This window comes from Ambystoma mexicanum, chromosome 6p, assembly GCF_040938575.1.
Source record: "Ambystoma mexicanum isolate Mex_15411 chromosome 6p, UKY_AmexF1_1, whole genome shotgun sequence".
Taxonomy (NCBI): Eukaryota; Metazoa; Chordata; class Amphibia; order Caudata; family Ambystomatidae; genus Ambystoma; species Ambystoma mexicanum.
The window spans coordinates 1554905709-1554920851 of NC_090935.1; positions in this window are offsets into that span (position 1 = coordinate 1554905709).

Genomic DNA, 15143 nt, shown 5'->3' on the forward strand with positions numbered 1-15143 from the left:
GCTATAGGGAGGGTCTCAAGTTTGATATTAGAAGCTTTGAGATATCACATCTCATGATATCGGAAGGGTCTCAGGATTGGAATGGGAAGGAGTTGGATATCACATCTCATGATAAAGGAAGGGTCTAAGGTTTGGAAGGGGAAGGATTTGGATATCACATCTCATGTTATATTACGGGTCTCAGGTTTGGTATTAGAAGCATTGAGATATCAAGTCTCATAGTATAGGAAGGGTCTCAGAATTGGAATGGAAAGGAGTTGGATATCACATCTCAAGCTATAGGAAGGGTCTCAGGATTGGAATGGGAAGGACTTGGATATCACATCTCATGCTATAGGAAGGCTCTCAGGTTTGGAAGGGGAAAGAGTTGGATATCACATTTCATGTTAGAGGTAGTATCTCAGGTTTGGTATTAGAGGCATTGAGATATCACATCTCATGCTATCAGAAGGGTCTCAGGAATGGAATGGGAAGGAGTTGGATATCACATCTCATGCTAAAGGGAGGGTCTCAGGTTTGGAAGGGGAAGGATTTGGATATCACATCTCATGTTATAGGAAGGATCTCAGGTTTGGTATTAGAAGCATTGAGATATCACATCTCATGCTATCGGAAGGATCTCAGGTTTGGTATTAGAAGCATTGAGATATCACATCTCATGCTATCAGAAGAGTCTCAGGATTGGAATAGGAAGGAGTTGGATATCACATCTCATGCTAAAGGGAGGGTCTCAGGTTTGGAAGGGGAAGGATTTGGATATCACATCTCATGTTATCGGAAGGATCTCACGTTTGGTATTAGAAGTATTGAGATATCATATCTCATGCTATAGGAAGGGTCTCAGGATTGGAATGGGAAGGAGTTGGATATCACATCTCATGCTATAGGGAGGGTCTCAGGATTGGAATGGGAAGGACTTAGATATCACATATCATGCTATAGGGAGGGTCTCAGTTTTGATATTAGAAGCATTGAGATATCACATCTCATGCTATCGGAAGTGTCTCAGGATTGGAATGGGAAGGAGCTGGATATCACATCTCATGCTAAAGGAAGGGTCTCAGGTTTGGAACGGGAAGGATTTGGATATCACATCTCATGTTATAGGAAGGGTCTCAGGTTTGGTATAAGCATTGAGATATCACATCTCTGCTATCGGAAGAGTCTCAGGATTGGAATGGGAAGGAGTTGAATATCCCATCTCATGTTATAGGACGGGTCTCAGGTTTGTTATTAGAATCATTGAGATATCATATTGCATGCTGTAGGAAGGGTCTAAGGGTTGGAATGTGAAGGACTTGGATATCACATCTCATGCTATAGATAGGCTCTTAGGTTTGGAAAGGGAAGGAGTTGGATATCACATTTCATGTTAGAGGAAGGATCTCAGGTTTGGTATTAGAAGCATAGAGATATCACATCTCATGCTATAGGAATGGTCTCAGGATTGGAATGGGAAGCAGTTGGATATCACATCTCATGCTATAGGAAGTGTCTCAGGATTGGAATGGGAAGGACTTGGGTATCACATCTCATGCTATAGGGAGGGTCTCAAGTTTGATATTAGAAGCATTGAGATATCACATCTCATGCTATAGGAAGGGTCTCAGGATTGGAATGGGAAGGAGTTGGATATCACATCTCATGTTATAGGAAGGATCTCAGGTTTGGTATAAGCATTGAGATATCACATCTCTGCTATCGGAAGGGTCTCAGGATTGGAATGGGAAGGAGTTGGATATTCCCATCTCATGTTATAGGGAGGGTCTCAAGTTTGATATTAGAAGCATTGAGATATCACATTTCATGATATCGGAAGGGTCTCAAGATTGGAATGGGAAGGAGTTGGCTATCACATCTCATGATAAAGGAAGGGTCTTAGGTTTGGAAGGGGAAGCATTTGGATATCACATCTCATGTTATAGGACGGGTCTCAGGTTTGGTATTAGAAGCATTGAGATATCAAGTCTCATGGTATAGGAAGGGTCTCAGAATTGGAATGGGAAGGAGTTGGATATCACATCTCAAGCTATAGGAAGGGTCTCAGGATTAGAATGGGAAGGAGTTTGATATCACATCTCATGCCATAGTATGGGTCTCAGGTTTGGTAGAAGCATTGGGATATCAGATCTCATGCTATCGGAAGGGTATCGGGATTGGATTTGGAAGGAGTTGGATATCCCATCTCATGCTATAGGAAGGGTCTCAGGTTGGAATGGGAAGGAGTTGGGTATCACATCTCATGTTATAGGAAGGGTCTCAGGATTGGAATGGGAAGGACTTGGATATCACATCTCATGCTATAGGAAGGCTCTCAGGTTTGCAAGGGGAAAGAGTTGGATATCACATTTCATGTTAGAGGTAGGATCTCAGGTTTGGTATTAGAAGTATTGAGATATCACATCTCATGCTATCAGAAGGATCTCAGGTTTGGTATAGAAGCATTGAGATATCATATCTTATGCTATCAGAAGAGTCTCAGGATTGGAATGGGAAGGAGTTGGATATCACATCTCATGCTAAAGGGAGGGTCTCAGGTTTGGAAGATAAGGATTTGGATATCACATCTCATGTTATAGGAAGGATCTCAGGTTTGGTATTAGAAGTATTGAGATATCACATCTCATGCTATCGGAAGGATTTCAGGTTTCGTATAGAAGCATTGAGATATCATATCTTATGCTATCAGAAGGGTCTCAGGATTGGAATGGGAAGGAGTTGGATATCACATCTCATGCTAAAGGGCGGGTCTCAGGTTTGGAAGGGGAAGGATTTGGATATCACATCTCATGTTATAGGACAGATCTCAGGTTTGGTATTAGAAGTATTGAGATATCACATCTCATGTTATCGGAAGGATCTCAGGTTTGGTATTAGAAGTATTGAGATATCACCTCTCATGCTATAGGAAGGGTCTCAGGATTGGAATGGGAAGGAGTTGGATATCACATCTCATGCTAAAGGAAGGGTCTCAGGTTTGGTAGAAGCATTGAGATATCACATCTCATGCTATAGGAAGGGTCTCAGGATTGGAATGGGAAGGACTTAGATATCACATATCATGCTATAGGGAGGGTCTCAGTTTTGATATTAGAAGCATTGAGATATCACATCTCATGCTATCGGAAGTGTCTCAGGATTGGAATGGGAAGGAGCTGGATATCACATCTCATGCTAAAGGAAGGGTCTCAGGTTTGGAACGGGAAGGAGTTGGATATCACATCTCATGTTATAGGAAGGGTCTCAGGTTTGGTATAAACATTGAGATATCACATCTCTGCTATCGGAAGTGTCTCAGGATTGGAATGGGAAGGAGTTGGATATCCCATCTCATGTTATAGGACGGGTCTCAGGTTTTTTATTAGAATCATTGAGATATCATACTGCATGCTGTAGGAAGGGCCTAAGGATTGGAATGGGAAGGACTTGGATATCACATCTCATGCTATAGATAGGCTCTCAGGTTTGGAAAGTGAAGGAGTTGGATATCACATTTCATGTTAGAGGAAGGATCTCAGGTTTGGTATTAGAGGCATTGAGATATCACATCTCAGGCTATAGGAAGGGTCTCAGGATTGGAATGGGAAGGAGTTGGATATCACATCTCATGCTATAGGAAGGGTCTCAGGTTTGGTATAAGCATTGAGATATCACATCTCATGCTATAGGAAGGGTCCAGGATTGGAATGGAAGGAGTTGGATATCACATCTCATGTTATAGGAAGGATCTCAGGTTTGGTATTAGAAGCATTGAGACATCACATCTCATGCTATAGGAAGGGTCTCAGGATTGGAATGGGAAGGAGTTGGATATCACATCTCATGCTATAGGAAGGGTCTCAGGATTGGAATGGGAAGGAGTTGAATATGACATCTCATGCCTTAGGAAGGGTCTCAGATTTGGTATAAACATTGAGATATCACATCTCTGCTATCAAAAGGGTCTCAGGATTGGAATGGGAAGGAGTTGGATATCCCATCTCATGTTATAGGAAGAGTCTCAGGTTTGGTATTAGAAGCATTGAGATATCACATCTCATGCTATAGGAAGTGTCTCAGGATTGGAATGGGAAGGACTTGGATATCACATCTCATGCTATAGGTAGGGTCTCAAGTTTGATATTAGAAGCATTGAGATATCACATCTCATGCTATAGGAAGGGTCTGAGGATTGGAATGGGAAGGAGTTGGATATCACATCTCATGCTATGGGAAGGGTCTCAGGTTTGGTATAAGCAGTGAGATATCACATCTCATGCTATAGGAAGTGTCTCAGGATTGGAATGGGAAGGGGTTGGATATCACATCTCATGTTATAGGAAGGATCTCAGGTTTGGTATAAGCATTGAGATATCACATCTCTGCTATCGGAAGGGTCTCAGGATTGGAATGGGAAGGAGTTGGATATTCCCATCTCATGTTATAGGAAGGGTCTCAGGTTTGGTATTAGAAGCATTGAGATATCACATCTCATGCTATAGGAAGGGTCTCAGGATTGGAATGGGAAGGACTTGGATATCACATCTCATGCTATAGGGAGGGTCTCAAGTTTGATATTAGAAGCTTTGAGATATCACATCTCATGATATCGGAAGGGTCTCAGGATTGGAATGGGAAGGAGTTGGATATCACATCTCATGATAAAGGAAGGGTCTAAGGTTTGGAAGGGGAAGGATTTGGATATCACATCTCATGTTATATTACGGGTCTCAGGTTTGGTATTAGAAGCATTGAGATATCAAGTCTCATAGTATAGGAAGGGTCTCAGAATTGGAATGGGAAGGAGTTGGATATCACATCTCAAGCTATAGGAAGGGTCTCAGGATTGGAATGGGAAGGACTTGGATATCACATCTCATGCTATAGGAAGGCTCTCAGGTTTGGAAGGGGAAAGAGTTGGATATCACATTTCATGTTAGAGGTAGGATCTCAGGTTTGGTATTAGAGGCATTGAGATATCACATCTCATGCTATCAGAAGGGTCTCAGGAATGGAATGGGAAGGAGTTGGATATCACATCTCATGCTAAAGGGAGGGTCTCAGGTTTGGAAGGGGAAGGATTTGGATATCACATCTCATGTTATAGGAAGGATCTCAGGTTTGGTATTAGAAGCATTGAGATATCACGTCTCATGCTATCGGAAGGATCTCAGGTTTGGTATTAGAAGCATTGAGATATCACATCTCATGCTATCAGAAGAGTCTCAGGATTGGAATAGGAAGGAGTTGGATATCACATCTCATGCTAAAGGGAGGGTCTCAGGTTTGGAAGGGGAAGGATTTGGATATCACATCTCATGTTATCGGAAGGATCTCACGTTTGGTATTAGAAGTATTGAGATATCATATCTCATGCTATAGGAAGGGTCTCAGGATTGGAATGGGAAGGAGTTGGATATCACATCTCATGCTATAGGGAGGGTCTCAGGATTGGAATGGGAAGGACTTAGATATCACATATCATGCTATAGGGAGGGTCTCAGTTTTGATATTAGAAGCATTGAAATATCACATCTCATGCTATCGGAAGTGTCTCAGGATTGGAATGGGAAGGAGCTGGATATCACATCTCATGCCAAAGGAAGGGTCTCAGGTTTGGAACGGGAAGGATTTGGATATCACATCTCATGTTATAGGAAGGGTCTCAGGTTTGGTATAAGCATTGAGATATCACATCTCTGCTATCGGAAGAGTCTCAGGATTGGAATGGGAAGGAGTTGGATATCCCATCTCATGTTATAGGACGGGTCTCAGGTTTGTTATTAGAATCATTGAGATATCATATTGCATGCTGTAGGAAGGGTCTAAGGGTTGGAATGTGAAGGACTTGGATATCACATCTCATGCTATAGATAGGCTCTTAGGTTTGGAAAGGGAAGGAGTTGGATATCACATTTCATGTTAGAGGAAGGATCTCAGGTTTGGTATTAGAAGCATAGAGATATCACATCTCATGCTCTAGGAAGGGTCTCAGGATTGGAATGGGAAGCAGTTGGATATCACATCTCATGCTATAGGAAGGGTCTCAGGTTTGGTATAAGCATTGAGATATCACATCTCATGCTTTAGGAAGGGTTTCAGGATTGGAATGGGAAGGACTTGGATATCACATCTCATGCTATAGGGAGGGTTTCAAGTTTGATATTAGAAGCTTTGAGATATCACATCTCATGATATCGGAAGGGTCTCAGGATTGGAATGGGAAGGAGTTGGATATCACATCTCATGATAAAGGAAGGGTCTAAGGTTTGGAAGGGGAAGGATTTGGATATCACATCTCATGTTATATTACGGGTCTCAGGTTTGGTATTAGAAGCATTGAGATATCAAGTCTCATAGTATAGGAAGGGTCTCAGAATTGGAATGGGAAGGAGTTGGATATCACATCTCAAGCTATAGGAAGGGTCTCAGGATTGGAATGGGAAGGACTTGGATATCACATCTCATGCTATAGGAAGGCTCTCAGGTTTGGAAGGGGAAAGAGTTGGATATCACATTTCATGTTAGAGGTAGGATCTCAGGTTTGGTATTAGAGGCATTGAGATATCACATCTCATGCTATCAGAAGGGTCTCAGGAATGGAATGGGAAGGAGTTGGATATCACATCTCATGCTAAAGGGAGGGTCTCAGGTTTGGAAGGGGAAGGATTTGGATATCACATCTCATGTTATAGGAAGGATCTCAGGTTTGGTATTAGAAGCATTGAGATATCACATCTCATGCTATAGGAAGGGTCTCAGGATTGGAATGGGAAGCAGTTGGATATCACATCTCATGCTATAGGAAGGGTCTCAGGTTTGGTATAAGCATTGAGATATCACATCTCATGCTATAGGACGGGTCTCAGGATTGGAATGGAAGGAGTTGGATATCACATCTCATGTTATAGGAAGGATCTCAGGTTTGGTATTAGAAGCATTGAGACATCACATCTCATGCTATAGGAAGGGTCTCAGGGTTGGAATGGGAAGGAGTTGGATATCACATCTCATCCAATAGGAAGGGTCTCAGGTTTGGAATAGGAAGGAATTGGATATCACATCTCATGTTATAGGAAGGATCTCAGGTTTGGTATTAGAAGCATTGAGATATCACATCTCATGCTATAGGAAGGGTTTCAGGATTGGAATGTGAAGGATTTGGATATCACATCTCATGCTAAAGGAAGGGTCTCAGGTTTGGTAGAAGCATTGAGATATCACGTCTCTGCTATCGGAAGGGTCTCAGGATTGGATTGGGAAGGAGTTGGATATCCCTTCTCATGCTATAGGAAGGGTCTCAGGATTTGAATGGCAAGGAGTTGGATATCACATCTCATGCCATAGGAAGGGTCTCAGGTTTGGTATAAGCATTGAGATATCACATCTCTGCTATCGGAAGGGTCTCAGGATTGGATTGGGAAGGAGTTGGATATCCCTTCTCATGCTATAGGAAGTGTCTCAGGTTGGAATGGGAAGGAGTTGGATATCACATCTCATGTTATAGGAAGGGTCTCAGGATTGGAATGGGAAGGATTTGGATATCACATCTCTTGCTATAGGAAGGGTCTCAGGATTGGAATGGGTAGGAGTTGGATATTACTTTCTTGCTATAGGAAGGGTCTCATGTTTGGAATGGGAAGGAGTTGGATATCACATATGCTATAGTTAGTGTCTCAGGTTTGGAACGGGAAGGAGTTGGATATCACATCTCATGTTATAGGAAGGATCTCAGGTTTGGTATTAGAAGTATTGAGATATCACATCTCATGCTATAGGAAGGGTCTCAGGATTGGAATGGAAGGAGTTGGATATCACATCTCATGCTATAGGAAGGATCTCAGGTTTGGTATTAGAAGCATTGAGACATCACATCTCATGCTATAGGAAGGGTCTCAGGGTTGGAATGGAAAGGAGTTGGATATCACATCTCATCCAATAGGAAGGGTCTCAGGTTTGGAATAGGAAGGAATTGGATATCACATCTCATGTTATAGGAAGGATCTCAGGTTTGGTATTAGAAGCATTGAGATATCACATCTCATGCTAGAGGAAGGGTCTCAGGATTGGAATGTGAAGGATTTGGATATCACATCTCATGCTAAAGGAAGGGTCTCAGGTTTGGTAGAAGCATTGAGATATCACGTCTCTGCTATCGGAAGGGTCTCAGGATTGGATTGGGAAGGAGTTGGATATCCCTTCTCATGCTATAGGAAGGGTCTCAGGATTTGAATGGCAAGGAGTTGGATATCACATCTCATGCCAAAGGAAGGGTCTCAGGTTTGGTATAAGCATTGAGATATCACATCTCTGCTATCGGAAGGGTCTCAGGATTGGATTGGGAAGGAGCTGGATATCCCTTCTCATGCTATAGGAAGTGTCTCAGGTTGGAATGGGAAGGAGTTGGATATCACATCTCATGTTATAGGAAGGGTCTCAGGATTGGAATGGGAAGGATTTGGATATCACATCTCTTGCTATAGGAAGGGTCTCAGGATTGGAATGGGTAGGAGTTGGATATCCCTTCTCATGCTATAGGAAGTGTCTCAGGTTGGAATGGGAAGGAGTTGGATATCACATCTCATGTTATAGGAAGGGTCTCAGGATTGGAATGGGAAGGATTTGGATATCACATCTCTTGCTATAGGAAGGGTCTCAGGATTGGAATGGGAAGGAGTTGGATATCACATATGCTATAGTTAGTGTCTCAGGTTTGGAACGGGAAGGAGTTGGATATCACATCTCATGTTATAGGAAGGGTCTCAGGTTTGGTATAAGCATTGAGATATCACATCTCTGCTATCGGAAGCGGCTCAGGATTGGAATGGGAAGGAGTTGGATATCCCATCTCATGTTATAGGAAGAGTCTCTGGTTTGGTATTAGAATCATTGAGATATCACATCGCATGCTGTAGGAAGGGTCTAAGGATTGGAATGGGATGGACTTGGATATCACATCTCATGCTATAGGTAGGCTCTCAAGTTTGGTATAAGCATTGAGATATCACATCTCATGCTATAGGAAGGGTCTCAGGATTGGAATGGGAAGGAATTGGATATCACATCTCATGCTATAGGAAGGGTCTCAGATTTGGTATAAGCATTGAGATATCACATCTCATGCTGTAGGAAGGGTCTAAGGGTTGGAATGTGAAGGACTTGGATATCACATCTCATGCTATAGAAAGGCTCTTAGGTTTGGAAAGGGAAGGAGTTGGATATCACATTTCATGTTAGAGGAAGGATCTCAGGTTTGGTATTAGAAGCATAGAGATATCACATCTCATGCTATAGGAAGGGTCTCAGGTTTGGAATGGGAAGCAATTGGATATCACATCTCATGCTATAGGAAGGGTCTCAGGTTTGGTATAAGCATTGAGATATCACATCTCATGCTATAGGAAGGGTCTCAGGATTGGAATGGGAAGGACTTGGATATCACATCTCATGCTATAGGGAGGTTCTCAAGTTTGATATTAGAAGCTTTGAGATATCACATCTCATGATATCGGAAGGGTCTCAGGATTGGAATGGGAAGGAGTTGGATATCACATCTCATGATAAAGGAAGGGTCTAAGGTTTGGAAGGGGAAGGATTTGGATATCACATCTCATGTTATATTACGGGTCTCAGGTTTGGTATTAGAAGCATTGAGATATCAAGTCTCATAGTATAGGAAGGGTCTCAGAATTGGAATGGGAAGGAGTTGGATATCACATCTCAAGCTATAGGAAGGGTCTCAGGATTGGAATGGGAAGGACTTGGATATCACATCTCATGCTATAGGAAGGCTCTCAGGTTTGGAAGGGGAAAGAGTTGGATATCACATTTCATGTTAGAGGTAGGATCTCAGGTTTGGTATTAGAGGCATTGAGATATCACATCTCATGCTATCAGAAGGGTATCAGGAATGGAATGGGAAGGAGTTGGATATCACATCTCATGCTAAAGGGAGGGTCTCAGGTTTGGAAGGGGAAGGATTTGGATATCACATCTCATGTTATAGGAAGGATCTCAGGTTTGGTATTAGAAGCATTGAGATATCACATCTCATGCTATAGGAAGGGTCTCAGGATTGGAATGGGAAGCAGTTGGATATCACATCTCATGCTATAGGAAGGGTCTCAGGTTTGGTATAAGCATTGAGATATCACATCTCATGCTATAGGACGGGTCTCAGGATTGGAATGGAAGGAGTTGGATATCACATCTCATGTTATAGGAAGGATCTCAGGTTTGGTATTAGAAGCATTGAGACATCACATCTCATGCTATAGGAAGGGTCTCAGGGTTGGAATGGGAAGGAGTTGGATATCACATCTCATCCAATAGGAAGGGTCTCAGGTTTGGAATAGGAAGGAATTGGATATCAAATCTCATGTTATAGGAAGGATCTCAGGTTTGGTATTAGAAGCATTGAGATATCACATCTCATGCTATAGGAAGGGTCTCAGGATTGGAATGTGAAGGATTTGGATATCACATCTCATGCTAAAGGAAGGGTCTCAGGTTTGGTAGAAGCATTGAGATATCACGTCTCTGCTATCGGAAGGGTCTCAGGATTGGATTGGGAAGGAGTTCGATATCCCTTCTCATGCTATAGGAAGGGTCTCAGGATTTGAATGGCAAGGAGTTGGATATCACATCTCATGCCATAGGAAGGGTCTCAGGTTTGGTATAAGCATTGAGATATCACATCTCTGCTATCGGAAGGGTCTCAGGATTGGATTGGGAAGGAGTTGGATATCCCTTCTCATGCTATAGGAAGTGTCTCAGGTTGGAATGGGAAGGAGTTGGATATCACATCTCATGTTATAGGAAGGGTCTCAGGATTGGAATGGGAAGGATTTGGATATCACATCTCTTGCTATAGGAAGGGTCTCAGGATTGGAATGGGTAGGAGTTGGATATTACTTTCTTGCTATAGGAAGGGTCTCATGTTTGGAATGGGAAGGAGTTGGATATCACATATGCTATAGTTAGTGTCTCAGGTTTGGAACGGGAAGGAGTTGGATATCACATCTCATGTTATAGGAAGGATCTCAGGTTTGGTATTAGAAGCATTGAGATATCACATCTCATGCTATAGGAAGGGTCTCAGGATTGGAATGGAAGGAGTTGGATATCACATCTCATGCTATAGGAAGGATCTCAGGTTTGGTATTAGAAGCATTGAGACATCACATCTCATGCTATAGGAAGGGTCTCAGGGTTGGAATGGGAAGGAGTTGGATATCACATCTCATCCAATAGGAAGGGTCTCAGGTTTGGAATAGGAAGGAATTGGATATCACATCTCATGTTATAGGAAGGATCTCAGGTTTGGTATTAGAAGCATTGAGATATCACATCTCATGCTATAGGAAGGGTCTCAGGATTGGAATGTGAAGGATTTGGATATCACATCTCATGCTAAAGGAAGGGTCTCAGGTTTGGTAGAAGCATTGAGATATCACGTCTCTGCTATCGGAAGGGTCTCAGGATTGGATTGGGAAGGAGTTGGATATCCCTTCTCATGCTATAGGAAGGGTCTCAGGATTTGAATGGCAAGGAGTTGGATATCACATCTCATGCCAAAGGAAGGGTCTCAGGTTTGGTATAAGCATTGAGATATCACATCTCTGCTATCGGAAGGGTCTCAGGATTGGATTGGGAAGGAGTTGGATATCCCTTCTCATGCTATAGGAAGTGTCTCAGGTTGGAATGGGAAGGAGTTGGATATCACATCTCATGTTATAGGAAGGGTCTCAGGATTGGAATGGGAAGGATTTGGATATCACATCTCTTGCTATAGGAAGGGTCTCAGGATTGGAATGGGTAGGAGTTGGATATCCCTTCTCATGCTATAGGAAGTGTCTCAGGTTGGAATGGGAAGGAGTTGGATATCACATCTCATGTTACAGGAAGGGTCTCAGGATTGGAATGGGAAGGATTTGGATATCACATCTCTTGCTATAGGAAGGGTCTCAGGATTGGAATGGGAAGGAGTTGGATATCACATATGCTATAGTTAGTGTCTCAGGTTTGGAACGGGAAGGAGTTGGATATCACATCTCATGTTATAGGAAGGGTCTCAGGTTTGGTATAAGCATTGAGATATCACATCTCTGCTATCGGAAGCGGCTCAGGATTGGAATGGGAAGGAGTTGGATATCCCATCTCATGTTATAGGAAGAGTCTCTGGTTTGGTATTAGAATCATTGAGATATCACATCGCATGCTGTAGGAAGGGTCTAAGGATTGGAATGGGATGGACTTGGATATCACATCTCATGCTATAGGTAGGCTCTCAAGTTTGGTATAAGCATTGAGATATCACATCTCATGCTATAGGAAGGGTCTCAGGATTGGAATGGGAAGGAATTGGATATCACATCTCATGCTATAGGAAGGGTCTCAGATTTGGTATAAGCATTGAGATATCACATCTCATGCTAAAGGAAGGGTCTCAGGATTGGAATGGGAAGGAGTTGTATATCACATCTCAGGCCATAGGAAGGTTCTCAGGTTTGGTATAAGCATTGAGATATCACATCTCTGCTATCGGAAAGGTCTCAGGATTGGAATGGGAAGGAGTTGGATATCCCATCTCATGTTATAGGAAGGGTCTCAGGTTTGGAATGTGAAGGATTTGGATATCACATCTCATGCTAAAGGAAGGGTCTCAGGTTTGGTAGAAGCATTGAGATATCACGTCTCTGCTATCGGAAGGGTCTCAGGATTGGATTGGGAAGGAGTTGGATATCCCTTCTCATGCTATAGGAAGGGTCTCAGGATTTGAATGGCAAGGAGTTGGATATCACATCTCATGCCATAGGAAGGGTCTCAGGTTTGGTATAAGCATTGAGATATCACATCTCTGCTATCGGAAGGGTCTCAGGATTGGAATGGGAAGGAGTTGGATATTCCCATCTCATGTTATAGGAAGGGTCTCAGGTTTGGTATTAGAAGCATTGAGATATCACATCTCATGCTATAGGAAGGGTCTCAGGATTGGAATGGGAAGGACTTGGATATCACATCTCATGCTATAGGGAGGGTCTCAAGTTTGATATTAGAAGCTTTGAGATATCACATCTCATGATATCGGAAGGGTCTCAGGATTGGAATGGGAAGGAGTTGGATATCACATCTCATGATAAAGGAAGGGTCTAAGTTTTGGAAGGGGAAGGATTTGGATATCACATCTCATGTTATATTACGGGTCTCAGGTTTGGTATTAGAAGCATTGAGATATCAAGTCTCAGAGTATAGGAAGGGTCTCAGAATTGGAATGGGAAGGAGTTGGATATCACATCTCAAGCTATAGGAAGGGTCTCAGGATTGGAATGGGAAGGACTTGGATATCACATCTCATGCTATAGGAAGGCTCTCAGGTTTGGAAGGGGAAAGAGTTGGATATCACATTTCATGTTAGAGGTAGGATCTCAGGTTTGGCATTAGAGGCATTGAGATATCACATCTCATGCTATCAGAAGGGTCTCAGGAATGGAATGGGAAGGAGTTGGATATCACATCTCATGCTAAAGAGAGGGTCTCAGGTTTGGTTGGATATCACATCTCATGTTATAGGAAGGATCTCAGGTTTGGTATTAGAAGCATTGAGATATCACATCTCATGCTATCGGAAGGATCTCAGGTTTGGTATTAGAAGCATTGAGATATCACATCTCATGCTATCAGAAGGGTCTCAGGATTGGAATGGGAAGGATTTGGATATCACATCTCATGTTATCGGAAGGATCTCACGTTTGGTATTAGAAGTATTGAGATATCATATCTCATGCTATAGGAAGGGTCTCAGGATTGGAATGGGAAGGAGTTGGATATTCCCATCTCATGTTATAGGGAGGGTCTCAAGTTTGATATTAGAAGCATTGAGATATCACATTTCATGATATCGGAAGGGTCTCAAGATTGGAATGGGAAGGAGTTGGCTATCACATCTCATGATAAAGGAAGGGTCTAAGGTTTGGAAGGGGAAGGATTTGGATATCACATCTCATGTTATAGGACGGGTCTCAGGTTTGGTATTAGAAGCATTGAGATATCAAGTCTCATGGTATAGGAAGGGTCTCAGAATTGGAATGGGAAGGAGTTGGATATCACATCTCAAGCTATAGGAAGGGTCTCAGGATTAGAATGTGAAGGAGTTTGATATCACATCTCATGCCATAGTATGGGTCTCAGGTTTGGTAGACGCATTGGGATATCAGATCTCATGCTATCGGAAGGGTATCGGGATTGGATTTGGAAGGAGTTGGATATCCCATCTCATGCTATAGGAAGGGTCTCAGGTTGGAATTGGAAGGAGTTGGATATCACATCTCATGTTATAGGAAGGGTCTCAGGATTGGAATGGGAAGGAGTTGGATATCACATCTCATGCTATAGGAAGGCTCTCAGGTTTGCAAGGGGAAAGAGTTGGATATCACATTTCATGTTAGAGGTAGGATCTCAGGTTTGGTATTAGAAGTATTGAGATATCACATCTCATGCTATCAGAAGGATCTCAGGTTTGGTATAGAAGTATTGAGATATCATATCTTATGCTATCAGAAGAGTCTCAGGATTGGAATGGGAAGGAGTTGGATATCACATCTCATGCTAAAGGGAGGGTCTCAGGTTTGGAAGATAAGGATTTGGATATCACATCTCATGTTATAGGAAGGATCTCAGGTTTGGTATTAGAAGTATTGAGATATCACATCTCAAGCTATCGGAAGGATCTCAGGTTTGGTATAGAAGCATTGAGATATCATATCTTATGCTATCAGAAGGGTCTCAGGATTGGAATGGGAAGGAGTTGGATATCACATCTCATGCTAAAGGGAGACTCTCAGGTTTGGAAGGGGAAGGATTTGGATATCACATCTCATGTTATAGGATGGATCTCAGGTTTGGTATTAGAAGTATTGAGATATCACATCTCATGTTATCGGAAGGATCTCAGGTTTGGTATTAGAAGTATTGAGATATCACCTCTCATGCTATAGGAAGGGTCTCAGGATTGGAATGGGAAGGAGTTGGATATCACATCCCATGCTAAAGGAAGGGTCTCAGGTTTGGTAGAAGCATTGAGATATCACATCTCATGCTATAGGAAGGGTCTCAGGATTGGAATGGGAAGGACTTAGATATCACATATCATGCTATAGAGAGGG